The sequence below is a fragment of the Musca vetustissima genome, unplaced genomic scaffold (genome assembly GCF_032173495.1).
Source record: "Musca vetustissima isolate MV318-11 ecotype Yass unplaced genomic scaffold, APGP_CSIRO_Mvet_v1 utg14086, whole genome shotgun sequence".
NCBI classification, from domain to species: domain Eukaryota; kingdom Metazoa; phylum Arthropoda; class Insecta; order Diptera; family Muscidae; genus Musca; species Musca vetustissima.
Window position 1 is genome coordinate 415,381 of NW_026887531.1, and position 11,212 is coordinate 426,592.

The following is an 11,212-nucleotide window of genomic DNA, read 5'->3' on the forward strand; positions in this document are numbered from 1 at the left end:
TTAGGCCTTCTTTATGTATTTTTTAGATTTGGAATCTACAATTAGAACATATATTTTTCTTCCTTTCGTGATATGTGATTGTAATTCTTGTTATACTGAAAACCCTCACACATACACATACAAACATTAACAAAATGCGTAAAATACACACAAACACTTATCAAATACAAAATCTTTTTTCCTTTTTATAATTTTTTTGAAACTTAATTTAAACTTATATAGAAATTTATATTTTATTTCAATTTCTTTATATATGTTTAGACAAGAAAATATATATTTATGTGTGTGTAATTCAAATAATTATGGATTTCTTATATGTTATTTTATTAAAATAAAATAATTTATATATGTGTATATGGAATATTTGTTGTATTCTATTTTATGAAAGAAAAATTATTCAAATAAGTTTGTATTAATGTACTACTTTGTTTTCTGTTAATTATTTTATTTTCGAATAAAAAACAAGCAACCAAAAAAATAAATATGACTTTGAATTTTATTATAATGGGAGATATAAAGTATTTCGGGAAATTAATACAAGGACAAGTAAAATAATTATTAATTTAAAAAAAAAATCTTATTTTTGTTCTGGCCTTCACAAAAAATTAGGTCAACAAGATTCATACATATATATATTTGAAAAGATTAATTTTTCAATATCTCTCCAATTCCCTGTAATATGTCTACGTGTATAAAAAAAAATTTAACTGTTGAATTGTGGAAGCCAGTATGTTTGTAATAACAATCACCAGCAATCAATGATATTAACCCTAAGTTCTTATAATTTGTTTATATGTATCAATTTTCTTTATTCAAAAATAGGCTTTTAAGACGGCAGAAAAATCACTCAATTATTTTTAACGACAACAACAACAAAATATTAATGAATATTGATCGCATAGCGTCAGCATTTAAAGAAAGGGGTTTGGTGGGGATGTCACTGATAACTATAATAAAGGCACGCGTAAAAATATATCTAGATGTATGTGCGTACAATCCATCTGTCCAACATTATTTTCCATCAATTGGCATCTTTAATAAAAATGTAACAAAAAATTTGATTGCTCGTCGTCAAGATGAGGGTATATTGCGGTAGCAAATAAATTCTTCTTTAATTGAAATACTCACACTTAGTGTACAAATGAAATTGTTAAATATTTCGAGGCATAATAACACTGATGATTATTAAAGTGAGGATTTTCATTAAAAAATGTTAAACAATTAGTGTGGTGTGTGTGAGCGTGCGGCGTCGCATTTCTTTTATTACAACAAATTGATAAAAATTAAATCATTAACATTTTGCTGTGGTAATTTCTGCTGGCTGCCTGGCTGGCATCACCCATGAAATACTGGTGAAATTCATTCATTCATTCATTGTCGTCAATGTTTTGGTTTTTTGTTTGTTTGTTTACAAACATTTTGATTTTACTCACGTCTCTTAATAACATAGCCCCCATGGAGGGAGAATATAATATGGCTCTCGAGAGAGAAATTTTCGCTGTGAATAAAATATTCTCTTAATGGGATTGCTTGTTGCACTTGACTTTCTGATTCATTTTTTTTTTTTTTTTTTTTTTTTAAACTTGACGTTTCTGACTGCACGTAGTGCACTTTTGGCGCTAAAATGACAAAATACAAGTTTTTACTAACTAAAGGTGATACGTTTCACAAAAGCATCAGTTATATATGGGGAAAAACATTTTTAGAAAGCAAACTACTAAAAGCCTTAGTTTCTTCTAAGAAGGAGACATATTAGCGGAAGATATTTTTAGTATTCCTTAAGAATAAATATATAATATTTTATAGAAGATCTTAGGGTTGGCCCATAAGCAAGGGTACTCAAACGTCAATAAGGAGGAGGGTTTTTGGTATATGACAAGAATACCAATCTGATATTTTGAAGATTTAACATGGAAATCTGTAAATTACATCTATATTATATACCGATTCATCTTGTTTCTAAAATTAAATGGGAATTATTTTTTGTTCTTCATGCCATCCTACTTAAAGGACATTTAGGCTGATTTTTGAGTTTTAATCTATTGTAAGACTTAATCTGTTATTACCTGGTGAAGAATATACCCCAGAACCAATAAGAGATGACAGTATAGCATGCATACCTCCTGGCCAAGATGAGCTCAGAATAGCAATCAATCGCCTCAAGAATAATAAAGCAGCAGGTGCCGATGGGTGACTATCCGAACTATTTAAGACCGGTGGTCAGATGCTGGTAAGGAGCATGACGGTATAGCATGTATACCACCTAGCCAAGATGAGCTCAGAATAGCAATCGATCGCCTCAAGAATAATAAAACAGCAGGTGCCGATGGGTTACCAGCCGAACTATTCAAGCCCGGGGTCAGATGCTGGTAAGGAGGAGTATGCACCAGCTGATTAGTACAGTTTGGCTAGAGGAATACATGTCCATTGATTGGAACCCCAGCATCCTGTGTCCCGTGCACAAAAAAAGTGATGTATCTTTCAACTATAGAGGAATAAGTCTCCTTTCCATCGCATACAAACTGCTATCCAGCGTGCTGTGTGAACGAGTGAAGCCAATGTTTAATGACATTATTGAACCATACCAATGCGGCATCAGAACTGGCAAATCCGCCAAAAAATCCCACGAAAAAAATACATCGACACATTCGTTGACTATAAAGCCGCATTCGACTGGCCTATCCGTGCAGAGGTATTTAAAGCCATGTCTACTTTCGGCATTCCTGCAAAATAATACGGCTATGCAGGTTAACTTTAACTGACACAATGTCAGCAGTTAAAGTCAGAAATGACCTCTCGGAGCCCTTCACACGAGGATTCAGACAAGGTGACAGTTTGTCGTGTGGCCTTTTTAACATCCCGCAGGAAAAGGTTATACGAGAGTAAAAGGTAAACAGAAATGGCACTCTGTACACCAAATAACACATGTTACTCGCCTACGCCGATGACATCGACATAATGGGTCGAACATTGCGAGCGCTAACATCCACCTTTGAACAAATTGAGAAGGAGTCTGCCAAAGTGGGTATCACAGTAAACGGCGAGAAGACCAAAGCTGATGGTACCAACGCGCATGACGTCCAGTAGACTCGGACCAACTGTTGAAATTGAGAAGTCCAGCTTCGATGTAGTCAATGATTGTATATTCCTTGGTACCGCCATAAATAAAACGAATGATATCAGTTTTGAAATTCGGAAAAGGATAATATTGGCCAACAGATGCTACTATGGTCTGACCAAGCAACTCAAAAGCAACGCCACCTCCCGCCAGACTCAACTCACACTGTACAAGACGCTGTTAATACCCGTGCTGTTTTATGGATCTGAGGCATGGGTACTTACGCAAGCAGGGGAGATAGCTTATGGAGTGATTGAGGGAAAAATTCTCCGAAAGATATATGGATCGATCTGCGTTGACGGTGAATATCGCCGTCGAATGAACCATAAGTTGTATCATTTTTTCTCGAAACATTGGCATTGTCAGACGTATCGAGCTGCGGCGACTACGTTGGCTAGGTCATGTTGTAAGAATGGATGAATATGCCTCAGTTAAAAAGGCATATAAAAGCGAACCAGCCGATGGTTCACGTAGAAAGGGAAGCCCACGAATTCGATGGAAAGATCATGTGGAAGACAACATTGCCGAACGTGGCCTTTCAAATTAGAAAAACTGCGCGAAAGACCAAGGTGCCTGGAAATCCTTTTTTAAGTTCGTCTTATGGAACGAAAGTTCTGTCACAAGCCTTTTTTAAATGAGTTTTCAATCATTTCCGAAAAAGGAGTCCTAAAGAGTCAAAGTGGTCAGCATGAATCTTATTGAAGCCAGAGGGTGTTCTGGAAGAACAATGCCGTCGTGTAAAATAACATAATCTCTTCATATAAAGTTCCAGAAAATGATCTTATAGAAGATCAGAAACTCTTATAGAAGATCTGAAAAATCTGCAACAAGACTCAAATTGAAGATAAATACCCTGTGCAACACAAAACATAATTATCGAAAAACTCTAAAAAAATATGATGGAGGGGCTAAAATAGAAGATTCGCGTATCGGCATTTTAAAAGGTTACGTCGTCAGGAGGTTTCCTAAAAACGTGGGCAATATTTGAAAAATTACGCGAGATATACACCTTATCGTATTATGTTGCGTCATTTGTCAGCCACACGGGAATTGGTTTGGTAGAAAATTTAAGTCCACTGGAAATGGGTTCATATGGGTTGGCCCATTCCTACTATACAGCTCAGCTCACTTGTTTAACATTGGAAAATCAAGCCAATCGGGTAACAAATTTCGGGAAATAATAAATCAGTTGGGTATCCAAAGTTTTTTATTTATACGGATACTAAATAATTTTAATATTTTCAATTAAAAATCGATTCTACTTCACTTACATCTATTTGTTAATATATTGAATAAACAGATCCATATTTATTTTATTCCATCTGGAAGGAGAACAAAGTTAATTGAATGAATTCATGTCAGTGCCACATTAACCAAGAAAAACAACACTTCTCTTTTTCTGTCATTAAATATTGGGAATACAGATGGTGGTGGGTGCAGAGCACTAGTCCACAGAATATGAAATCTATTTTTGGAATGACATTCATTTAGTTCTGTATTCTCTTATTTTTTGTCATTTCTTTTCAGATGACAATTGTGAAATAGGCCATCATCAGACATCACTTAGTGAAGATTATGTCCATGATGAATATGAAGAAATAGAACATCATTAATGGGTTAAGGGTGTGGGTCATTAAAGGACGATTTTGAGAATTAAAAATAAATTAAATAAGATAATCTCATTTTATGTTAGCCTTTTCTGTACGCACTTCATAAAAATAACAACAAATTGCAGATAAAGAACGTGACTAAAATGAGAATAGTTTTGAATGGAAGTGTGTGCTGCTTATTCGAAGGAAATTTAGGAATATATGCGAATAACAGAAAGATTTCTAGATACAGATGTTCTATATCCGAAGGTGTCAGATAAACGGTAGAACTCTTAAATTTGGATTACTGATGGAGTATACAAGAGATGTACCAAAGGGTTCTTTTGTAAATTTGAATTTAAGTATCAGAAAAGTACTAAAATGTACTAAATTTTGTATAATTTCGTAGCATGTTAACGGATAGAGATAAAAACTTGAAATTTGGCATGTAAATCATGGTTGAGAAGTAGAGTCGATATAAGGAGGTGGTTTTGGAAGTGTGTACTTATGTAAAAGAAAAGTACTAAACAGTACTAAGTTTGGTAGAACTTAAATTTTGGAGAAATGGGTGGAGCTGGAATCCTGAATAATATATCTATTGATTTGTAGGATTGAAGTATGAATGTAGTTGTGAAAATTTGTGCTTATGTGTACTAAATTTGATACAAATTGATGAAACGATAAAGCTAGAATCCTGACATTTGGAATTAAGATTACTATTGAGTTGTTGAGGTAGGTAGTTATGGAAATGTCTAAAGCTCGAATCATGAAATTTGAAATTTTTGATTTTTGAAATAAGAAGAACACGAGTACAATAGGTAATAAACTGTACCAACTTTTGTACAGAGCTAGATTGCTGTTGTGCCGTCACTAATGTGGCTGCAGCACTCTAAGAGCATCTGGTCCATTGTGATCATCCATGAAAGATATGGAGAGATCTGTAGGGGAAAAAGGAGGGGGTAGAAAATATAAGAAGTTAAACAACGAAGTATGGTGAGGTAGGTAAGAAATAATTTCGATGGCTATAAAAATTCGGAGAAGAAGACATATTACGTGCTAAGGTTGCACTTTTCCAACCACTTAAAGTTTCTAATGATGCAGTAGATTAAACAGGTTCCATAGTTTAATAGAAGCTTAGACACGGTGAAAAGTGAGCACCCTCTAGTATGTGCCGTCTGTAGACCAGGACTGGACAGCGGCACAGGAGATGCTCAATTGTCTCCGCCTCCTCCTCGTCAATACAGAGTCTGCAGTAGTCAGTAGCATCATGGTCCCATTTACTCCTATCATAACTCTGATTTCAGCTTCACACAGGTTCAACAGCGAGTTTATTCTCTTGGTTGACAGAGTCGGCCAGAAAGATATTGACACATTGCACCTAAGTTTGTTGTGCTGGAGTTCATTGACTCGTTCGTCGAAGAACGCATCAAAGTTCCGAAAAAGGTGGCATATGGGTGGTTTGTTGCTAAATCGGTAGATTGAGATCCGCGTCCACCTAATTCGTCTATTTTTTCATTGCGCCCAACACAGCCGATAGCTGTAAATAAGTGTTTCCAAAAGTGTTCCACACTCGAGGACGACCTCAGATTTGATGTTACAGGATTTGATGGATTTAAGAGCGGCCTGAATATCCACAAATATAGTCGTCGGTTCAGCATCCAGACTGATCGCGAAGATTTCAGCTTGGAAAACACGAATATTTTGTTCAATAAAATTTGCGTTCCCGAACTTTTCAAATTATTTTGTACTCTGAGAGCGATTTTGAAATGCTTCCCTTTTACTAGCTTTACTATTAAAAAAGTACTGGAACAGACCATCTATCTATATGAATATCATAATGAATATCATAAAACAAAAATGTCTTTCTACATGTTTACAGGACGTCTTCGACCCTCTATACGAATTTTTCTATCTAAAAAATATCCCCTATACTCAGAAGATCGATAGAACCCCTTCTATGGAAGTCGGCTATTAGGTATATAAATGAACGAATGAAAACTTCTGTCGACAAATGTTCTTTAAACCCCTATAGAAGTTTTATGCCCTACGCCCTAAGGTATAGACTATTTGTCATTCCATTTGCAAAGTACAAGACGTTCGAATAAGACAGGATATTTTGACCTTGGGTTTTATCATTCTGATGAAAATTTATTATCAATGTTTGGATATTGAACCATGTGCATACTTTTTTTAATATGACATTTTTAGTTTTCAGAAGGTAAAATATCTCCGGATGGGAAACGTTTTTTATGACATTTCGGGTTATCAGATGATAAAATGCCTAATTCCAGAATTTGTTATTTGTTTTAAAATTATAGAATACCTATGAGAGATTTTCTATATACAGAATACTTTCGATCGTCAATGTTCTCCTTATATGGCCAAAAATTCCAACTTTCACCCAACACCAATTCATAGCATTTTAATGCATTTTTAAATTAATTACATTTTCAATTTGTTTTTCTGATAATGTCTTGCCACACTTTTTTTAAATCAATATTCCATAACTTTCTGTTTGGTTTGAAAACATGCCCCATTGGTTACAAAACAAAACCCCAAAGTGCACTGAACTTTGTTCGACTTTAAAACTCCCACAATGGAAACAAACCTAACACCTCTTTCCCCTTTTTCAGGTCTTTTCCAATGAAGGGCGAAAAAAGGGCATTGTTTACTTAAGATAACAACAAGTCAGTCACTCACCTACAGGCTGACATGAATAAACATACGCGCGCACACACATAGACACGCATTGTGATTATGTTGCGCATGCGGCGCATCGAATGTCAGCAACACAAACCTCAACAACAAATGTAAACGTCGAACTCTGAATCTGAATGTGAAATAAGAGATTTCCAAAAAATAGCCTATTTATGAGTTTGAATTGAATTAATTCAATCGTATTAAAAATTTAAATTTTAATATGATATAGTTTCATATTTCTTGCTTTACATGTGCCGTATTTACATTTTAAAAATGTAAAATAAAAAAAAAACAACAAACCAAGGGAAAAATACACCAAACTTGTTGAACAAGTTCCATTAAAATCACCCTAATGTTCACGCGCTCCACTCCATTGTTATGATTTCCCAAGGGATATATTATTTGGCTTCGCCTATACAAACCTACATACATGCGTACATAAACAAAAATAAATAATGCGTAGTATTATTCCATCCATGTCTCCATTTGCCATCTCCATGAAAAAGGAAGACAACCATAACCCCTTTTCTGTTTCAAATATTGAAGAACTGTACTCTCTCGTCCAGCAGCATCATCAACAATTCGGTTTTAACATAACAATGAGAAACCAAAACATTATATGTATGTAAATGTGTGTGTGAAACAACGCATCTTCAGGTGTTCTCTGAAAAAAATTAACATTCACTGTTATTTATTTGAGACCGGAACTGTAAGAACAGTAACAGAGACACATACACACACAAATGTATAACCCATTGAATGTCAAGTTGTCGTGATATACATACAAGGGAAAAGAGAGTAGCATAACCAAAACTTGCACAGTGTTTTGAAATAATACATTTATTGAATTTTATTTCAATGGTTATTTTTTCAACGGGTGGCGTAGCAACGGCTCTGATTGACTTTAACATGGCGAAGCCCAGGCTTATCTTGGTCCCTCTATCATCTCAATTGTGGACACTGACCTCCACGCGGTGTCACCTGGGGTAGCTATTTTCATCACCCGTTGAAATAGTGAGCTGATATGTGCCACGAGTTCAACCATAAGAACTTGCCCACACTCGGAAAACCTATCCTACTATGAAAAAGCAAAGAAAAAGAAAATCAAATCCCCTATCTGACGATTACACACTATATTATAGCTAACATGAAACAAGACATGAATTTGGCTGCGGATTTATGGTATATTGCTATAATCCGTATAAAAACGAAGTTCTTCTACATTAGTCTTATTTGCGACCATGCTCCGACGGAAGACAAAGATGAACAGACCAAAGGAATTTTTACGAGCGCCTAGAAACTGCACATAACCACATTAAAATTCTGCTAGGAGGTTTTAATGCAAAAATCGGAAGGGAAAATATTCTTGTGGCAGCCAAGGTTCGCACCCTTCTTAATGTAGCAGCAAAGGTGCGATCTAACACAACACGGAAACTCGATGTCGAAAAGCTGCAAAGCAGATGCCTACTCCGCTCAACTTGATCACTTGGCAGGCATCCTCCTGTAGAGATGAAGAAGGAAACCTGGTGACAGATAAAGACTGCGTGCTGAGGATCTGGAAGGAGCATTTTGAAAAGCTTCTGGTATCAAATAGTGGCGGTGAAGAAGATACCCTAAAACCAATAATAGACGACGGTATAGAGTGTATACCACCTAGCCAACATGAGGTCAGAATATCAATTAATCGGCTGAAGAACAATAAAGCAGCAGAATCCGGGTTACCAGCCAAACTATTCAAGACTGGTGGTGAGATGCTGGTCAGGAGCATGCACCAGCTGATTAATACAATTTGGCTAGAGGAATGCATGCCCAATGATTGGAACCTCAGCACGGTACACAGTGCACAAAAAAGAAGACAAGACGATATGTGGCAACTATAGAAGAATAAGTCTCAATCACTGAAGCCAATGGTCAATGACATTATTGGACCATACCAATGCAGCTTCAGACCTGGAAAATCCACCATTGACCAGATTTTCACTCTGCACCAAATCCTGGAAAAGACCCACGAAAAACATATCAATATTTTCCACTTATCGTCCACAATAAAGCCGCATTTGACAGCCCTATCCGTTCAGAGGTGTTTCAAGCCATGTCTGTGTTCGGCATTTCTGCAAAATTAATACGACTATGCAGGATGACTTTAACAGGCACAAGGTCAACAGTTAAAGTCGGAAAGGACCGATAATTATAATACCGAACGAGGATTCAGACAAGGTGACAGTTTGTCGTGTGATCTTTTTAAGATATAGTGTTGACCAACATATGCTACTATGGTCTACATAAGCACTTCAGAAACAAGGTCACCTATCGCCTGACCCAACTCACAGTCTACAAGACGCTGATATGGGTCTGAATCGTGGGTACTTGTGCAAGCAGATGAGGCAGCTCTTTGCGTGTTTGAGAGAAAAATTCTCCGGAAGAGATCTGCGTCGACGGTGAATAACGCCGTGGAATGATCCACGAACTGGAAAGATCAAGTGGAAGATAATATTGCTGAACATGGTATTTCAAATTGGAAGAACTGCGCAAAAGACCCACGCGCCTTGAAACATGTTTTATGAAACAAATATTCTGTCACAAGCCCGCTCAGTATGTAAATGTTGGATTAAATCGGCTACTCATCGGTTACCGCCTTGTTTAAAGAATGCATTATCTAGATCAACCCTAGTCAACACTGGCCATAAATATTATTAATCATCTCCCGGTAGCGTAATATATTCCCCCTTGGCTATTAATTAACCCATGGCAGAATACAACGGGTTCTGAAAAATAATTCCTGGTGTTTTAGAACACATAAAACAAGTCCAAAGGGGAACTGGGAATGGGCAATCATTTCAGGCTACCGTAGAAATATTCTCAGCTGTCCAAAGATGCGTGCATGAAGTCCTTTTGTTTTTCCGAACTGTAACTGCATGACTTTCCAACCTTTTTGGTGAATTTTAATAATTGCACTCCAGAAGGAGTGAAACAGGATTGTCTGGAAGAACTATTACGATGTCCAAAATTTGAATAAAATTCAATTCCATGCCACTGTGCATGTTTCTACACAGATGAGTAGCAGCACGTGGACGATACGATAGACTACTATCCCCCCAATGGAATAAACATTTCTATATGACGTCACAGTACATTTTACTGAGTACAGTAATAAGAACAAAACCAAAACATCACACACATACATACACACTCCATTATGCATTGTTTTGTTTTGGAAATAAGACGCAGAACCAAATTTAACGAACTAACAGATGCATTCAACATAAACAATGATAAGCAAAGTGTTCGTTCCATAACAAACAATTAATCTCACGCACTTTTCATGTTGCTTCTCTCTCGCTCTCACGCACTATTTTTTTATAGCGATAACAGCAACGAAGCCGTTAATAAACATGAAAGGTTTTGTAAAGCTTTCTAGGCAGGTTTGTATTGCCCTACAACTGTTATTGACAGAACTGAAAGAGAGAGAACAAGAGTATCGTCTCTGTAAAAGAGCATAAAAAGAGGCATGATTTGTTTGGTAGTGGTAAACAACTAAAAGCGCCAAGTTATCCAGAAATCTGTAGCAGTTGTTAGTAAAGCGTTGCTGGTTGTCTATCGACAACGGAAAGAAACGGCAAGAGCCGATATATTTAAACACAACAGAAAAAAATATAACGTTAAAAGAATTTAAATCCAAAAACGTCAAAAAAGAATTTTATGTGCTGTGAAATAATAATAAAAAAAGAAAATTAGAAATAAAGCCATAAATTGAAAGAAAGGGAAATTTACATTTGAATAGTGATTGTTGTGTGAAAACAAAAAT

At 36.1% G+C, this 11,212-nt stretch overlaps 1 protein-coding gene across 1 annotated transcript in view; it reads right to left on the reverse strand.

Annotated features, from left to right (window-relative positions):
- The window catches only part of LOC133335089 (eukaryotic translation initiation factor 3 subunit I), a 293,205-nt gene extending 288,327 nt beyond the window's left edge, over window positions 1-4,878 (reverse strand). Inside the window, exon 1 of the mRNA XM_061543394.1 lies at window positions 4,868-4,878. The gene's annotated coding sequence lies outside the window, so the exon portion shown is untranslated. The remainder of the gene's footprint in view (window positions 1-4,867) is intronic.
- Between the last annotated feature and the right edge of the window lie 6,334 nt (window positions 4,879-11,212).